The following is a 17,698-nucleotide window of genomic DNA, read 5'->3' on the forward strand; positions in this document are numbered from 1 at the left end:
TCTCGTGTCGGTTTGGCATCTTCGGTCGTGATAATTTTATGCATGACAATGGATGGACTAATTCCTTTGAGATCGGCAATCGTCCATCCAATAGCATCTTTGTTCACTTTTAAAACCTCCATTAATGCTTGCTCTTGTGCCAACTCCAAATTAGAGGCAATAATGACCGGTAAAGTGTCATTATCCCCTAAAAATACATACTTCAAATGGCTAGGCAAGTCCTTGAGCTCCAACTTTGGTGGTTCCTCCAATGATGGTTTTGTACCCGAATCGATCTCCACCGGTAGACCCTCGAATTGGTGGGTCCATGGTGGTCTACCTTCTTTCATTGCCATAGCATCTTGTGCTTCCTCTTCAACCCGTAGTGCATAAGCATGTACCTGTTCAGAAAAGTCACACAGGAAAATATCCAAACCATCCTCCTCATACTCATGCGGGTTGCATCCATCTACTATGTCTGCCATGAAACACTCATCAACACCGTTAGCATTAGAATTGTTAGTAAAAACATTCAAACGCATTTTTCGATTTCCAAACGCCATATCAACTGTACCATATCTACAATCAATAATAGCATGTGCGGTGCTTAAAAATGGCCGACCCAAGATTATATTTTGTTGTTGTTTAGGGTCCGCCGATGAGTAATCCAAAACTAAGAAGTCCACCGGGTAATAAAACTCATCAATTTTTACAATTACGTTTTGAACCATACCCCGAGGCAACTTATGAGACAAGTCGGCCAAAACAACCGTCGTCTCCACCCTTGCTAATGGACCAAAGTCATATTGGTCATATAAGCCCCCTGGTAAAATGCTAACTCCGGCTCCGAGATCTAGCAACGCCTTAGCCATTTGAAAATTACCAACTTGTACATTAATCAATGGCGTGCCCGGATCTTGGAGCTTAGGAGGAAGCTCCCCATTCAACACCGCACTTACTTGCCCGGTCAAATCCACCCGCTTAGGCACTTTCTTCTTGTTTTGCCTTTTTTGTGTACATAATTCTTTTAAGAATTTTGCATAAGCGGGGACTTGTTTTATTGCATCGAGGAGTGGGAGATTTATTTTTACTTGTTTGAACATATCCCACATCTCCTCTTTTTGAGGACCTCTCGACACAATAAAATTTTTCTTTCCCGGATCAAGAAGGGCCGATGGAAATGGAACTTGACTCGGTTCACCCTCAACTTTTTCATTCTTTTCACTTTCACCCAAACCCGGTTTTTTAATAATTGTTTCTTTTGGTTTAACCGGTGAAAGTTCATCATCACTTTCAATTCCCGTGATATCCTCAACCACCCCCTCAACCAATTCGGGTGACAAATTGGCCTTAAATTCTTTCCCACTTCTTAAAACACTAACATGATTGATATTAACGTTACCTCGTGACGAACCATGTGAAGGGTTTACCTTAGTGTCACTTGGAAGTTGACCCTTACCTTTCTTCAATTCCGCCACCTCAGTTGCTAATTGACCCATTTGGGTTGTTAGTGATTGGATGCTTTTATCACGAACCTCATCTTTTTGCATTCGCACTTCATCAAGTTGGTTCCGTTTTTGCATCTCCAATTGCATGCTCTTGAGCATCTCCATCACCTCGTTTCCACCCGAAGACCCCCCTTGTTCTTGGCCCGTTTGGTATTGTTTTTGATAACCTTGATTATTTCCGCCTCGGTACCCACCTTGGTTATTGTAAGATGGCCGTGAACCAAAATTACCTTGGCTACCTTGAAAATTTGGGTTCGCTTGATTTGAAGGGTTCCCATATCTAAAGTTCGGGTGGTTCCTCAATCCGGGGTGGTAGGTATTAGAATTCATGTTGTTGTAGTTCCTACCACCTCCTCCTTGACCATGACCTTGAACCGCATGGACCTCCTCGTATTGCCCTTCCAACATCCCTTGGAAATTTTCAGCCGCATGACCTATCTCATTACACAAAGCACAAACATCATAAATTTGGTTAGTGGTTTGAACATTACCATCACCTATGGCGTGCACTTGCGGTCGGTTAGTGGTCGGTCGGGCTCTTCTTGAGGCTTGAGCTTTCCTCTTTGATGTAGTTGCCATGCTTTCCAAGAACTCCCAATCTTCATTCTCATAGTTTGTTCCAAATGTCCCACCGGTGATAGACATCAAATCACGTGCGTCTTCGGCACTCAACCCCTCATGAAAGGCATTCATCAACTCCCATAATTCAATCCCATGGTGAGGGCAATTTTTAATCATCATATTGAAGCGCTCAAACGCCTCATGAAACATCTCACCATGTTGTTGTTGAAAGCTTCTCAATCCCTTCCTTGCATCGTTGGTCTTTTGGGCGGTGTAAAACTCATCCAAGAATGTTTGTTGCGTCTCCCCCCATGTATATATTGATGCCGAAGGTAACGTGTAGAACCATTTTTTAGCCTTCTCTTCCAAAGAAAATTGGAACAAAACCAATTTGATATCGTCGGCTGAAAACCCTTGACTCCCAAGAGTATTGCAAATAGAATCATAAGCCTCCAAATGAAAATAAGGCTCCTCATTTGCCAACCCCTTGTACTTTGGTAAACTTTGCAAAGAGTTGGTTCTTACTTCGAATGTTCGCCCTTGATCATTATGAGGAATGACTACCGGTGAAGGGTTTTGCGTGATTACCGGCCGAAAATGTGCTTCAATGCCCCTCACATTTTCTCTAAGATGTCTTCTTGGTACACCATACCTACCTCTCGGAATAATAGGACCATTTGGTCTTGGTACTTGCCCTTGTGGTGCGTTTGGTTGTTGAAACTGTTGTTGTCGCATCGGTGGGCGCTGAGGTGGTCTTTGAAATTGTTGTTGTTGTACATGTTGTGGCCGGACTTGTTGCAATGGAATCGGTTGTTGTATTGGTGGCCCTTGTGGTCTTGGCCGAATGTGTTGTGGTATAAGTTGTTGTTGTGGTATTCCACCAACACTTGCCATCCCTTGAGATTGACTTTGAACATACCCAAACTCCCCTTGATCACCATAATTTCCATAACCGAACCCATCATCTTCATACCCCTCAAAATCTTCAAATCCCTCATCATAACCATCCCCTTGAATTCCTGAAGTTTGCCCAACTGGAATGGTCGAATACTGAAAACCAGATTGTTGTGGTCTAAAGGATGAGGTAGTATGCACAATAGTTGAATTTGGTGCAATCGTGAAAGTGGATGTTGATTGACCCGTAGTTGGGGGAAAGAAGTGAGATAATGGTGGGATTGTGGTGGATGGATTGTAGGTGATGGTAGGCTCAGTTTGAGTGGTAATTGGTTGGGTGACATTGGATGGTGTGAATTCAACGGTGGTATTAGGTAATGTGGTGTTTGGTGATGGTTGGGTGGAAGTAGGTATAAAGGTTGAGGATGATTGACCCGTTGTAGGTGGAATTTGAGAATCAGCCATGATGTTTCTCGGTGTGATGGGTGAAGTGGGTGAACCAATGATTTTGTTTTCTCGCACTAAAACTCGGTTTTGTCTTAGCGTTCTTTCAATTTCCGGATCAAACGATAGCGGTGATGACCTGTGAGAGCCTCTAGTATGCATACACCTGAAGTACCTGCACACTAAACACAACCAACGTAAACCCGAAAATAACAAACAAAACTATTAAACTAACACACGTTGCGCACTACTCCCCGGCAATGGCGCCAAAATTTGACGTGATGTCGTGGGTCACGCAAATTTAATCCCCAAACAACTATAGATAGTGGTAGTAGGGTATCGAACTCAGGGAGTATGTGGAAGATGTGTCGATTGTATAGCTTTGTACTTAAACTAATATTATACTAAATTGCAGAAATTAAAATTCAAGAGTTTGGATTGTTGATTTAGAAAACTAAATTAAAAACTAATTCAAATCAAAGTCGGTTGTAAAGCAAATTAGGAGAGAACAATGATCACCTTAGGTTTCAGTTTCTTTAAACAATTGTGTGTAATTCCAACTAGAAAGAGTTACATAGACATAACTCGTGTATAGATGATTGAAGTGATAAAAGGGAACAAAGTACTCGGATTATATAAACGCGAGGTTGTTTCCCGATGACCAATTAATCAATAACCAACCCTAACCCTTCCCGTGATATCTCGATTGCCAACGACACCAAGAACGTACGATTAAGACTAGAAATTGCAATATCGATTAACAAATTACAAACAATCAAACATACACCATGATATTCAAGCAACGCAAGTTATCATTCTAGAAATTCAGAATTAAAACACACAAAAGTTCAAGAAACATTCACCTAAGATGATCACCGAAGAGTTTAGCCGGACATGGCTCGGTGAATCATCATCATAATCAAACTAATGTTCATACGAATTGAAAATACAAACCGAATGATATGAATTGTTCACAAACCAAGCAAGCAGCCAAAAATCGCCCCAATGATGATCCAAAACCGTCCAATGATGAAAGATAATGAAAAGACACCCCAAAACTAACTTAAAAGTGGCAGTTACAAGTTTTCTTCGCAGACTCCACCGTAAATTACGGCATCACCGTAATTTACGGTGAACATGAAAGTATTACGGTGAGGATAGTCTGTGCTACGGTAGGAACCATTTGATTTTCAGGTCCACCGTAAATTACGGTGGGACCGTAATTTACGGTGATGACCTGAATTTTCTTCTTTCTTTCGTCTTTTGTTCCACGCTTGACCCGTTCATCACCAAAGCCTCCAAAGCTGCATTTAATCCATCTCTTAGCCCCCGAAATGCACCTGAAACATAAGCAACGGTAGTTATCTAATTCAAGATAATTACATGATTAAGTGGAGGATTATTTCATCTTTTAACATGCTTAAGGGTTGTCCAAAGGACCACCCGTCACCTTCAACTAAAACATTTAGAAGAGTTAATAACATCAATTTCAATAATTGCCCGTATTATAATACAAGGCTTTTCTACTATACGCGTCAACGCGCGTAATTTTGTCGACTATATTAATCCTTTACCGATTTGATTGGAGTAGCGTGTATTACACGATAACTCTATGTGTTGTTACACTTTAACTCTTCCTAAATGATTAATATACATGTACTTACCGGATTTGCGATCAAACCTCGAACCGAACACTTTATTCTTTTAACCTTGGGCTCTGATTACCAACTTGTAAGACCCTTAGTCCATTTATACGATTTTTATATAAATTTCGATTATAATTAGTTAAATATGTTTACACATACTTTACAAAATATGCATTTCTTAAAAACTTTTAGAAATAACACAATTCAACATTTCGTAGAAAATTCGCCGTTTAAAAACGTGACGACGAATCATTTCGCGGAAGCTTGAATCTTGTTGTGTTCGGTTCTTTAACGAGCTTGATCGTCCACCGGCATCACATATTAAACCTGCATTTCATTCAAACGATTAGAAATCAAAGCATTTGAACAAAATAATTAAACACAAGAAATTATTATTATTATTATTATTTTTCAGCCCCTTCACCCGGCCATGTCAAATGTTCACCCAGCCGTGTCAGCTAAACATGTATTTTTCACAGCCCCTTCACCCGGTCGTGTCAAATGTTCACCCGACCGTGTCAACTCTGCACATTTATTTTTCACCCAATTTACGTCCAAAGCTATCCAAACTCATTTTAATCGCTTGGGGTTCGTTTCTTAACATATCTAAGCTATGGTCCATTACCCGGATCCATTATTCATATAGTTTACGCTCCCGTTACCCGTTTTACGTTAAACCAGCATTTTACCACCAACTTTATTTTGACCCGTTTAGAAGTTTTCATACATTTAAGCATCTAACTTGTTCATCTCATTTCACACTTTGCATTCTCTTATTAGGATAACTACTTACATTCCACCACAATTAATTTTTGTGGTGGATTTAACATAATTAACCAATTTTCCCAAATTTTTGGTCATATTATGCAATTGACCCATTTTTAGGCATTTGACCCACGAAGGTGCATACCTATAACTTTAATTCAAATTTAATGATTCCATAATCAAATGCAAGTTAATAAACAACCTTTATCGGTTGTTCGCCTAATTTACCCATCGAGGGCTTTTTGGTCAATTTTAGTCCCTTATTTACTATGAAGGACTTTCGCTAATATTTGACCAAAATATGGCTTTTTAAGTATAATTCTAAATATGCGTACCTGGCCCGGGTCAACAATTAGACCCGATTTATACCTTCCTTTTATTATCACAATTTCTATGGCGACGGAATCATCCGAATTGCTAATCGTTCCTGTTAGCATAAGGCTCGACAACCACATTAATCGATAATGTCAAATGGTGTTACAACCACCATTTGACCCGTTTGGCCTATACGGCCAAACCTTTACATGTATAGCAAAAACATGGTTTTTAATCACCAATTTTCCCATCCAACCCATTTCGGATTTTTCCTTTCATTGATCCCTTTCCGTACTTATTTAGCCCATTTCGGCTTACGCCATGAGTACCCTTTTTAACTTCAGTTTACATTAGTCAACACTTGACCAAATTCCATTTTTACCCTTTTTCTTAATGTTAGATTACATTACAAGGTAATCTTATCGAAAACTCATAATTTCTTAGTCCTTTCATGACCAAGTTACTATTTCACCCTTTTTACCATAACCCATGGTTTTTATTGTCTATATTAGTCCGACCCGCATCAATTGCGTCGGAAATCGATGTTTCTCATATTATATTTATCGCATTTATACTCATAAAATAAGCAAATATTCTACAAGGGGGTGTAAGTTTCACTTACCTCTCATCCGGATTATGCTTCTCCTCTCGTACTTGATTTATTTGACCGCTTCTTTCCTAAGCCTCCACCTGGCTCGTTTAAGCGTCAAACTATTGTCAGTCATTTATAAGGCGGTTAAATTAATCAATAACAATCACGACTATTCCACCTCACTTATTTTCTATGTCGAAGCTACTATTCGACTTCATGATTAGTTAACTTAGTTTATCAAAGTTAACTATTTTCAATAACATGGTTTACAACATTAAGTCTAAATCAACATGATGTTTAGAACCCTTATTACTTCATATTACGCATAATTGCCATATCATTCAAATACATCTTTTCACTTTAAATTTCAACACTTTAGTTCTCATTTAGGCATTTTAACAAACACCTAATGTGCATAATTTTACATATTTACTAACTAGTTCATAACTAGTTATTTTTACCAAGATTTACATCAAAATCAACCCTCTATGTCTAGTGTTCATGAGCTACAACTAGAACTTATATTATAACATCAATATTCATCAATTTAACACTCTAATCCGAGTGTTCATCATATTATCATAAAACCCACCTAGCACATAATAGGGTAATTATCAAATCCCTAGTTTTGACACCAATTCATCAAGTTTTCAACTAGGGTTTGTTTCTAAACATGAATTCCTCCTAGTTTCAGCCAAGTATCAATCATTCAAGCTTGAATATCGATTTTCATAAGTTCATCAAGAATTCTCAACTTCATAAATATCAAAAGTTTGACATACCTTACGATCCTCACGACTAGGTGATCGTTTCTATGTATTCATGCATCGATTTAGGGTTTGAATCAAGCATCAATTTGTTGATTTTGCTGAAGTTAGGGTTTGAGCCCCTTTTTAGTTCTCCTGGTCGATCTCCATCACGCACACACACTGTGTGTTGTGTTTTTATTTTTTATTTTTAATAACCCAAGTATCTCACTTAACATTATTAGCCCCTCATGCTTCGTTAATTAGTAAGTAGGCTACAACCTACTTGTCTTCAACAATATTTTGTCTTATTAACTAGGTTAAACTTTCCTAGTTAGCTTAGTGAGTTCGAGATAGTCATAACCCGTTTTATTTTAAGTCCCGTTAACTCGGGCCTCTTCACATAGTTTGATTTCTCAAAGTATTTATCCTACTTTTTTTTAATTATCATCTAGTTTATTTATTTAAATCCTAATATTTACCGGGTTAATTTTTGCCACTAACGGTATTTTGTCCGTCATTACTATTAACGTGGTTTGATTACAGTTCAAGGATAATTCACATACAATTCGGTTCCTTGTTTATTTGACCTACTTGTTTACAAGTTCCACAACTTGTGTTTTAGCGATCACATGATTAAGCCATTACACATATCTAGATTTTACCAATTATGGTGATTCGCTTCCCTCTCGAGGGATTGCTTACGCAATAACCTTCATGCTTGTTATCAAAATTTCTAACTTGCTTTAATACACTATTTGACATGCTTAAATTTCCGAACTTGAATTCCCATATTAAGGTTCAATTTCACAACGAGTTTAGCGTGTCCGCTACACGGCTTACGCTTTGTTTTTAACCATTCATCAAATGATGGTCATTAACTTCAACGTTCACAACACAACTTGTTTTGACCTGTTTGGATGCCGAATGGGAACCACCATTCAAGACATTCCAAAATCTATTTCTAACGCATGTTTTGACCCATTTAATCATCTATAGCACATCGTCACTTCCGTGACTTAATGGGTTTTCCTGTTTAGCTAGTTCCCAACACAACGGACTAAAATAAATAAATAACATAACATAACGAAACCATAGGTTGCGTACCTTCAAAGCGCACCCTTCAAACGTGTATCACCTCCGGCTCGCCCGCTTGATGATCCAGATTCTTTACCTAAAGAGTTCCATTCACAACTATTTTAGAACCCTTTTTACAATTATTTATCATAAGTCATTATGATATCCGAATCTGCGTTTTTGTGCGATTATTAATATTTCGATCCTCACTTAGGCGTTTCAACAAACACCTAGCGGGTCAGATTTTTACATATTCATTACTATGTTCTTGACATGTTATTTCCATCCACTTTCACTATAATAAAGCGAATTTTCACAATTTTTGACATTAAAAAAAACTGAATTTAATACCTAAATTCAGCTTTTTCACTAGAATGGTAATCAAAATCCTAGTGTCTACCTAGTTTCTATAGTTCCATTAATCACCTACAATGGTGATTTCAATTTCACAAATATCATTCAAGGGTTTTTAACAAGAATTCATCTAGGGTTTGTCCCTAGACATCACACTACTTCCTATTTCAACTATACAACATATATTCAAGCTCAATTCTTGATTTTCTCATTTAACCTAAAACTGAACTTGAATCAAAACACCAAAATTTTACATACCTTTTGATCCCTGCAACAAGGTGATCACTAATTCGTGTTTGGAACTTGATTTAGAGTAGATTAGAGGCTTCAATTCTTGAGTTTTATACAAACTAGGGTTTGATGGAGAAGTCTGGGTCGCCCCCCTGTGTTTGAGATCGACCAGACACACACTAAGTGTGTGTGTGTGTTTGGTGTTAATTAGCTATTTTAGTCTTTGAGGTTTCATAATTGACAACTTAAACCCCTAAGTTTTATTTTTCTATAAACTTATTTTAACCTTCTTATTTGCCATCTTATGACTAGTAACTAACTGGGTTATGAATTCCTAGTTAGTTTGTTCCTGTCTATTTAATACTTTATTATCCTGATTTTAAATTTTATAATTTTCGGGGTGTTACAGTTAGGATGATATTGTCAACATAAACCATGAAGTAGCATGTGACCCGTTTATGGTTATAGACAAAAAGTAATGGATCTGCTAGAGACTTTTTAAACCCAAAATCAATGAGAAAGGAGGTTAATGCCATATACCATGCGTGTGGTGCTTGTTTAAGGTCGTATAGAGACTTTTAAGCTTACGAATGTGATGTGGGTAGCGAGGATTGCCATATCCCGGGGGTTGAACCATGTAAACCTCTTCTTGTAAAGTTTCGTGCAAGAAGGCATTATTAACATCAAGTTGACGTAGTTGATAACTCGAGATAGAGCAATGGAGAGAACTGTTTGAATTGTGATGGCTTGGTAACAGGAGTGAAAGTGTCAAAATAATCTTTCTCGTATTGTTTTAAAAAGTCCTTCGCCACAAGGCGGGCTTTGTACTTCGCAACCGAACCGTCCGGGTTTCGTTCGATACGAAAGACCCATCTGTAGCCAATTGGGTTATGATTGTGGGATGGAACTAGCTTTCACGTGGGATTATGAAGTAGAGCATTATATTCCGCATCCATGGCTTTGCGCCAAAGTGGCTCTTTGGAGGCTTGGTTATGGGTAGTCGCCTAGTCGGTTCAAGAGGTATAGGAAGCGGGTGAAGTGTGGTGTGATTAACATAGACAGAACCTTAGTATTTAGAATTAGGTTTCCGTTGGCGGGGTGGCAACGGTGTGCTAGAGGAGGGGTGAGGTTGGAGCACCGGCTGGAGTGGAAGTTGAGGGAGCCGATGAATGTTGAGTGGATGGTGAGAGATTTTGGGAGTCTAACGGAATAGGCGAGTGAATTGGTGATGTGGGAAGGGGTATGGTGACAGGAATGGCAGGCAGTTGTGAGTTATCTAAAAGGTGAGGATGGATCAAGAGACAAGGTTTGTAGGGGATTGGTAGTGACAGTAGGTGAGGTATGAGTGGGTGGGAAAAAATTAAGATTTATGGGAGATGGTGAGATTGATGAGGAAGGGAACGTGACACCTGTGTCACTTCAACCATCATACGAATACCAAACCAATGAAATATTGTATTTCATACTTGGGATTTGTATAAATATGTGTATCGTTTTCACATATCAATTCTTGTTCGATTTCGAGCTCTAAATCGTTTTCTGAAAGGTTATACGCGAACTTATGCGTAAATATAACCAGTTTAATGCAACAAACACTCCGGAATAGTGACATAGGCTTAACATACCTTAAATAACCTTTACATAACTTAGAAATAAGTTTTGAGAGGTTTGGTATGTCGAAATCAAGTTTATTCGCTTACAGGGACTAATTTCGACAAATTGTGAAAGTATGCCGATTCATACTGTAACGAACATTCCGGAACTTGATCATAAGTTAAATATGCCCTAAATATCCCTTACATAGCTTAGAAATAGGCTTTGAGGTGTTCGGTGCGCAAAAATACACTTTTTGGTCATTCAGGGACTAAAAGCGTCAAAAAGTGCATAAGTTTGCATTTTCGCGCATATCTTACGTTCTGAATATATCCGGATATCCAAAATTTTATGTAATCATTAAAATATTTTATGTTAGTGATTGGCATGATAAAATTCCATTCGTTGCAGAATTTGGATCGTTTTTCGTGTCCGTTCGTGTTTCATCGTAATTAACCGAACAACGCAACCGTACGACCAAACGAGCCGACATCCGAGATGTTTTTTATCACATTTTAAGTTCCCTATTCTTTAACTTTATTTTAGAGCCTTGAAATGGGGTTAACATGGCTTAAAAGTGCCAAAAATCAAGTTTTACAAGTGCAGGGATCATTTTTGAAATTTCTGGCAGATACATTGAACTTGGTCCATTTTTTTTCGGTTTTGATGGTTTTAACCCATGGATTTGCACCCTATGGGCTAGTATTTGATGGTTTTACATGTTCCCATGGTATTCTAAAACCTTGGGCCCAAGTGTAAGGCCATGATTAAAGCACAGTTTTCGATAAACGATCTTAATGGTGGACCGAATCCTATATATACACACCAAGATTTCATTTCATTTCCCACATGATCTGATCTTAATGCTCTAAGTTGAAGCTTTATGCTTCATACCTGAGTATTTAGATCAAGATCCTACTAGCTTGGACCCTTTGTAAGCTTCTTTCGTTCTTTTATGCGTTTTTAAGCGTAAAAGTCAAACAGTGTTTTACTTTCTACTTTGACCAGGTTATGGTCAACACGAAATTTGTATGAACTTCGCAACGTGAGCGTAATCACGATGGTCATAGTCCTTTGTGACTATACCTACTGATTACCACGTTGTTTAGGTGTAGTGACGAGTCATAGTTTCGATCAAAATGCGCGTTTATGCGTATTTTGCAACCAAACTATTTTTGGGTATCAAGACCCTTTGTCTTATATCAAACTTATTTTCTAACTTCTTTAAACATGTTTTTACATGTTTAACTCGTCACTTTAGGATTAGTGCTTATATAGGGTCGTAAGATAAGCGGTCTAAACAACCGCTTAGACTTTCGAACCCGTTCGGTCAATCAGTAGGATTCGACCAAACATATTTTATGACCATAGTTGTATAGGTAATAACCTTCCCAGGTTATACCTTATGGTCACTTCGTTTAAGTAGTTGTATGATAGGTTGTTTACATTGCTTAGGTAAATGACCAAAATGCCCTTTTTACGCATAAATTCATTTTAAGCATATGTAACATAAATTTTGACATCTAAACTGATTAGGCAACATTATTAGACATGTTAAGGCATATATTACTTGTCATAGGACTAGTTAGGCGGTCCGAACGCGTTTTACGCGAACGACACGTTAAAGTAGCGTAAGCTACCTAAACGGGTCGTAAGCACTTAGGTTAGGTTTCGAATTAGTATGTAGGCTTTGTTAAACCATAGTACATGAGTTCCCATACTCATTTGGTTTACGAAACCTCATTCTATCCGATCTTCCGATTTAGGTCCGGTTTATTTACTTAGTTACCTATATTAGGTGTCGTTTGATTCCGTGATCCCTCTAGCGTTGCTTGGTTGTTATTCAAGACTTCTAAGCATTCTCAAGTGAGTACATAGTCCCCTTTTTTACTGTTTTCAATGTTTTGGGTTGAAGCATGTGTACATATTTGTTATGTTCATGATTTCAAAGTATAATTGATTATACATATTAGTACTTATCTTTTGACAAACTGAATGATTATTTATGGTTTAAATACTGATTTTTTAAAGATTATAAAATTAATTGTTGAATTGTACTTATTTTATGTTCACCAGACCGATTGGTAGTATGATATAGCGCTATAGGATTTGACACCCCATTCCTGTTGTCATTGAATGTCAGAAGAAACCGATATTTTATCCAAATAGGGATTGCCTTTGTGGTATTTCTATAGTCTCAAAGGTGTATTTTGATACACTCAGATCTAAATGAATTCTTAAATCACATTTTTATTGTATATATTGTTATACTCCCAAAAGTATAGTTTGATATGCTCTCATGTGTGATATTGTACAAAACAACATATATTTTGTTAATTACTAAAACATAGTTTAATATGTTATTTATAAAACCAAAGCATAGTTTAATATGTTATTTATAAAACCAAAGTATAGTTTAATATGTTATTAATAAAACCAAAGTATACTTTTGATATACTACTGAAAACTGTTATTTTGACGACTAAAGTATATTTAATATACTATTTGTTTGACTACTTTGGAACTGAAATATAATTTAATATATTACTTATTCGACTTTCTTAAAACCAAAGTATATTTTTATATATACTACAAACCTTTTTATCAAAATATTGTTTTTCAAACAACATATTTTATACAAACTCATTTTTACTTAATTATTTATTTATGCATCTTTCTTTCATATCATCTGTTTTCTTATCACTTATTATATGATTTATAAAAGAAAACATTTTTAAAGTTCATGACTATTTTTGTTAAAACATTCTTTTAAAATTACAAGTCATGAATCCTGCATTAATAAAACCTATGTGTCTCACGGGCATTTTTATGCTGACGTACCTATTTTTACACATGTTTCAGGTGCTGCTTTGTGATTATTGTTGATGCATGATACACATAGGATGGACTCGTGCCTTAGCGACTTCAAAACTTGAAAGACAATATTTGTACTTATCTGATTAGTAATAAAACAATAAGTTCATTAATTCGATAAAACGAAATTATTTAATCCATGGTTGTGAAACAATGATTCTGTTACAACACTCCCCGATGTTTCCGTCACGTTTTGTTGTTTTACGTGGTCGGGGTGTGACATAAAAGTTGGTATCAGAGCCAATGGTTATAGGGAATTAGGTTATTAGTAATGTTTTGACCTAGACTATAACCTTCCTAGGACCTTAACACAAGTTATCTTGTGTTTAGTTTTAAAACAATACCGTCACTTATCCTTAGGTGACAACCACAATAAGAACACAAATTTCGAATCCGCTTTGAAAACCAATCATCTGTTCTAGGATGATTTATTATAAGGTTTTGAACCCTCTAAGTTTTCAAAATCTCGTCAAAGTTTGGTCTAAATAATGTGAACACGTGCAAACTGGAAGGGTGGGTGCATGTACCCTGGGTCTTCTGTCTAAGGCTAGAGTGTTCGTACAAATCCGCAGTATCGGACCAGTCACTCTTACCTGGGAACTCTTGGGGTGAGTGTCCACTTATAGGCGAGCATGTCTTCACGATACATTATATTGACCCATTTACTTTGATTAGTCACCGTCTCATTTGTTTGCCTTAGGTAACAAACAAATGATCGCAATTTCTATGCGTCCTTCTGTTTTGATTATGATTTCACTTGTTTCCTCCCATATCTTTCATTATCTTCATGATGCCTCTTCATCGCAACAACAAAGTCCGAACTAGGTGCTACAATTGCCCAACAATTAGGCGTCGTACTCCAGAGGACCGTTGATTTAGCTATCACCATGACTCGCCTCAGGGATGAAGCCATACAAGGGAACTGCTCCTTGGTGCAATCAATGCCACCGTCATCATCCGAATCAGATACCCTGTTTCAAATATACCCACGGTGGACGATGGGGACATTTTGTTAACATGTGCCGCTTTGCTATCCAAAACAAAGCTGTTGTAAATCCTGCCGCTGCTCAAACTCCAAATTCTGCTTCATATGTCGCCTTGGCATATCTAGTACCTCAACCTCATGAACTTTCTACCCTGTGTATCGACTTAAACACGTTTAGTGCAAGGTTTCAAAACACCTCTCGTTACACAAATTCCAAAATCCAAAAAAGGATCTTTCTATCCTCATAATTAGATCCTTGTGGATAAATATCGCTCAAATCGGAGCCCTTAATTGAATTATTCGTATGCATTAATACGTACATTAAGATTCAATAAGGACAAAGCCGAATTCCTATTAAGATCTTTCTATCTCCATAGTTAGATTCTTGAAGATGTTTAAATGTGCCAAATGAAATCCACGGATTGGATTCCTGGTGTGCTTTAAATACCCGTGTCCAAAGATAACAAATTAAAGATCAAGTTAAACAATTATGTGATTATGTGCTTATGTGTTTCGTGTTTTTATGTGATCCATCCAAATCCTCATAGAATCTTCCATATCTCCATATGAGGGATTCATAGTATGACATCCAAAGGTACTACCTTAAATCCTTAATGGGCTTCTACGTTTTAGTTAATTCCCTTGGATTATGAAGTACTATTCTATAATTGGACCCCTTGAGTGGTCTAGTTTAAAAGATTGATTCAAAAATCTGGTTAGGAATATCATGTGATGATATAGCTGAAAAGATCCCTTAAGTGGTCTATTTAAGGAGATCGTACGATGGTCTAGTTAAAGAGATCATGTGTTGATCTAGTTAAAAAGATCGTTCGTTGATCTAGTTAAAAAGATCCTTTGGTGGTCTAGTCAAGTCACTTCATGTTTATTCGATTGATTTTTCCCCTACGCATTATGAAATGAACTGTGCGGACTGTGTAAGGAATTACGTAATTATGGAGGCATACATAATTATGGAATTCAGTGCACAGAAACCACAACAAATTTTGTCATGTGTTAAGACCTATAGTGATGAGAATAACGAAACGGGAACAATGTAAAAAGGGGCATGGGGGATACGCCGCTGGTACTTCCTATAAATAAGTGTTCCTTATTACATTGCGAATGTAGCGTTATTTAAGTTACTAGAAGTCCTGGACCTTGACCAATGTCATTTTATCTTACACTCTCCGACTCTGATTTCGAGCACACCTAAGTTTCCTATGATAAGTCTTCATAAGAAACGTTCTTCTGTCCATAGTTCGAAACTCCATGTTTTGTTACTACAAGGACTTCACTTTGACAGTTGACAATTTCGCTAAGAATCAAAACATAACATAGATTTTTACTTAGGGTTCGAGGGATTCGTTCGAAAGCGAAACAATCACAGCTTGTCTTCACAAGTTTCCTCTAAAATTAAATTTCGGGACGAAATTTCCTAAAGTAGGGGAGACTGTGACACCTGTATCACTTCAACCATCATACAAATACCAAACCAATGAAATATTGTATTTCATACTTGGGATTTGTATAAATATGTGTATCGTTTGCACATATCAATTCTTGTTCGATTCCGAGCTCTAAATCGCTTTCTAAAAGGTTATACGTAAACTTATGCGTAAATATAACCAGTTTAATGCAACAAACACTCTGGAACAGTGACATAGGCTTAACATACCTTAAATAACCTTTACATAACTTAGAAATAAGTTTTGAGAGGTTTGGTATGTCGAAATCAAGTTTATTCGCTTACAGGGACTAATTTCGAAAAACTGCGAAAGTATGCTGATTCGTACTGTAACGAACATTCCGAAACTTGATCATAAGTTAAATATGCCTTAAATATCCCTTACATAGCTTAGAAATAGGCTTTGAGGTGTTTGGTGCGCAAAAATAAACTTTTTGGTCATTCAGGGACTAAAAGCATCAAAAAGTGCATAAGTTTGCATTTTCGCGCATATCTTACGTTCTGAATATATCTGGACATCCAAAAATTTATGTAATCATTAAAATATTTTATTTTAGTGATTGGAATGAAAAAATTCTATTCATCGCGTAATTTGGATCGTTTTTCGCGTCCGTTCGTGTTTCATCGTAATTAACCGAACAACGCAACTGTACAACCAAACGAGCCGGCATCCGAGATGTTTTTGAGCATATTTTAAGTTCCCTATTCTTTATCTTTATTTTAGAGCCTTGAAATGGGGTTAACGGGGCTTAAAAGTGCCAAAAATCAAGTTTTACAAGTGCAGGGACCATTTTTGAAATTTCTGGCAGATACATTGAACTTGGTCCATTTTTTTTGGTTTTGATGGTTTTAACCCATGGTTTTGCACCCTATGGGCTGGTATTTGATAGTTTTACATGTTCCCATGGTATTCTAAAGCCTTGGGCCCAAGTGTAAGGCCATGATTAAAGCACAGTTTTCGATAAACGATCTTAACGGTGGACCGAATCCTATATATACCCGCCAAGATTTCATTTCATTTCCCACATGATCTGATCTTAATGCTCTAAGTTGAAGCTTTATGCTTCATACCTGAGTATTTAGATCAAGATCCTCCTAGCTTGGACCCTTTGTAAGCTTCTTTCGTTCTTTTATGCGTTTTAAGCGTAAAAGTCAAACGGTGTTTGACTTTCTGCTTTGACCAGGTTATGGTCAACACGAAATTTGTTTGAACTTCGCAACGTGAGCGTAATAACGATGGTCATAGTCCTTTGTGACTGTACCTACTGATTACCACGTTATTTAGGTATAGTGACGAGTCATAGTTTCGGTCAAAATGCGCGTTTATACGTATTTTGCAACCAAACTATTTTTGGGTATCAAGACCCTTTGTCTTATATCAAACTTATTTTCTAACTTTGTTAAACATGTTTTAACATGTTTAACTCGTCACTTTAGGATTAGTGCTTATATAGGGTCGTAAGATAAGCGGTCTAAACAACCACTTAGACTTTCGAAGCCGACCCGTTTGGTCAATCAGTAGGATTCGACCAAACATATTTTGTGACCATAGTTGTATAGGTAATAACCTTCCGAGGTTATACCTAATGATCACTTCGTTTAAGTAGTTGTATGATAGGTTGTTTATATGCCTTAGGTAAATGACCAAAATGCCCTTTTTACGCATAAA

General features: G+C 37.2%; 1 non-coding gene across 1 annotated transcript; it reads left to right on the plus strand.

Annotated features, from left to right (window-relative positions):
- Positions 1-2,196: 2,196 nt before the first annotated feature.
- Positions 2,197-2,302, plus strand: LOC118486126. Its single transcript, XR_004877982.1, has one exon. It is a non-coding gene; the product is annotated as a small nucleolar RNA R71 (small nucleolar RNA).
- The last annotated feature ends 15,396 nt before the right edge of the window (positions 2,303-17,698 follow it).

Source organism: Helianthus annuus, chromosome 13 (assembly GCF_002127325.2).
Source record: "Helianthus annuus cultivar XRQ/B chromosome 13, HanXRQr2.0-SUNRISE, whole genome shotgun sequence".
Lineage (NCBI taxonomy): Eukaryota > Viridiplantae > Streptophyta > Magnoliopsida > Asterales > Asteraceae > Helianthus > Helianthus annuus.